Here is a 2,872-nt window from a genome sequence, read left to right on the forward strand (position 1 = left end):
GAGTGAAAATTGGTGATATGTTATTGGTAGTTTTTCCCAAATTGGGTTTCCATGTTAAATCCTAGTCACATACTTGTGTGGGTGTCATTTGAGATGTTTTACTGTTAGTTTTACATTCTGCAAGTTTGATAACCATTAGGAAAGTGGACTGATTATGTTACTGATTTATTTAATATAGAGATCGAGTTATTGAATGTTAAGATCTGAAGTATCTGAAGTTCTTAAAGGTTTAATTGGTACATCTGGACCTTGGATAACTGATTCAACACCCCCCTCTCAGTTATGCTAAATCATTCTAACAAAATTAACAAGTAGGTGCAATTTTACAACAAGTGCCACTGAGTGGATAAGTACTTGCCTCTAGTTATTTAAGTAAGCATGGTTATATCATTTAAACTGATGAAATGTGTAATAACTATAATTTATTATATTTAGTTAAGAATTTTTATGGTGAAATCGGGATATGGTGATAGTTAATTTATAGTATTGTTGTCAACATTTCACTTTAGTGTTTAATCTCATCTTTTATTTTATCACTTGAGCTAATGTAATGAACAATTTTATATTAGAATTATCTCAATGTAATAAATATATTTTAAATTTTTGCTAGTTAGATGTATTACTAAATGTTTAGATTCTTTTTCACCTCACTCATTCAGGCCTCTTCAAATAAAAAATATTTTCTTGTCAACATTTCACTTCGGTGTTTAATCTCATCTTTAATTTTATCATTTGAGATAATGAATAGTTTTATATTATATTTATCTCAATGTAATAATTTTATTTTTACATTTTGTTAGTTGGAATTTTTTATGTTAAAATTGATATATATTGTGATAATTAAATTATAGTGTTGTTAATATTTAATGATACAGAGAATGGCAGACACAAGCACGAATGGTGACCTCCACTATCGAGGGTTGGTTTAGGTTTTAGTCCCCCTATTGTGCCATGGATAGGTAGGGCATATAACTGGAAACAGAATACTAGCACCCAACTTGGGGCTCACGGCTCTCAAGGCTGGACAGGCGCTGCAAATGGCAATAATAGAAGATCAAATGATAGGTCCAAATTTAGACATAACAACAATGTTGTTTACTTAGATTCAAGACTTCCAAGTTGGGTTATCAGATATGCTCCTTGAAGTCATTATGGTTGCAGTTTGTAGAATGGTGGAACTTAGAGGCCTGGGAGGACATGGAATGGTGGTCATAACCACTTCACGCGTGATTTTTCTTTGCCGTAGAACTTTCAGTTTAATCAAATTGCAAAGAAATTCTAGCACCCAAAAAATGCACAGAAAGAGTTGCAGGAGGAGATTGGTAAGTTAGATGCAACCCTAGCAAGCTCGTTTATTTTTGATAAAATTATATTTAGGGTTTTAACTCTCCCTGTTCATAATTTGGCTTGGAGAGATTTAGTAAAATGTCTCCAATGCAGAGCCTTGTTTATGGAATGGTTGGGCCTCTGTCTGTCTTTGCAAAAAATACAGTCATGGTTGGATGTGAACTGGGGCAAAAATATCATTCTTAAACCTCTATTGAACAATTTTTTCTTGGTCATTTTCCCTACACCTGATGATAAGAAGGATATCTTAAAAGGTGGACTGTATATGCTGGATGGGAAAGGATTATATATCTGTGATTGGCACCCTAATTTTAATTCTAATGTTGAAAAGGTGAAGGAGGTCCTAGTATGGGTGAATTTAAAAGATCTACCCTAGGACTATAAGGATGAGGATACCCTGCGGATCATTGGCAATAGCCTAGGGGTCTATATTAGGTCAAAAGAATCTTTGGAAAGGAATCATCTTTTTCAATACTCGAAGATTCTTATTAGAATGTAGGATTTTTATATTGTGCCTAATAGTACTACTCTTCGTACCCCAGAAGGTGAATATAAAGTGACTATTGATGTAGACTATGCGGATCATAACTTGACTCAAGTTTGCAATGGGAAAGGAAAAGGCCATGAGGAGCATCTTTGCCTAGATTTGATTAACTCTATTGAAAAGAAAAAGGCATTCATCCCCCCATGGTTAATCACTTATGAGGAGGAAACGATAGTGAGGCCTGGCAGTGTAACGTAGATTGTTAATACCTTGGACTTTGACTTGGATCATCTCGGCAAGGATACAGTTGTAGAGGCTAGTGATGTGCTAGGGGCACAGTCGACACAGATTGTTAAAGAAACTCCCTACTTTCAGCTATTTTTGAGTCTTCTCAATTAGGAGGACAATAGGGAGTGTTTGAACCCCCATCTTCTTGGGTTATTTGTTCCTAATTCACTGGAGGTAGAAGGTGCAAGGGTTGGTAGGCTTTCTCTGGATGATAGAGGACATTTCCCGCAGGCTGATAGCTCAGGAAATATTGATGTTGGGGGCATAAAAACACTAAAGGTAGGTGATGGTGCCAGTGATGACCTTTTCAAAGATCTACAAATCTCACCAATCAAAAATCTGGACTCAGCCATGGATGGTATTAGAGATAGTGGGGGGACACTTTGATTTCAGAATCTGACTATTACTCTAATGATGATGAAACTGGGTTGGATGAATGTGGAATGATTGATAATTTGGAGATTGAATAGGACTGCACCATCGGGTAGACACCTTCCCTTATTAGTAAACCAAATATTTCTAAGAAGAAGAAGAGAGGCTCAAAATCTGCAAAAATTAAACTTGCAATTGCTAGTAATGCAGTGGACCAGGCAAAACTAGTGAGATAAGGAAGTGGCTATACCTCTTCCTAGAAGCAATGAAGCTCCTTTTGTGGAATGTCAGGGGATACAATGCCCCTAATAAAAGGCATTTGATCAAGCATGGTAATGATCAAGCCTGGTCTGATGTTATTTTTATTCAACATTTATGAAG

This window comes from Cupressus sempervirens, chromosome 11, assembly GCF_028749045.1.
Source record: "Cupressus sempervirens isolate cs-2001-9-10 chromosome 11, ASM2874904v1, whole genome shotgun sequence".
NCBI lineage: Eukaryota > Viridiplantae > Streptophyta > Pinopsida > Cupressales > Cupressaceae > Cupressus > Cupressus sempervirens.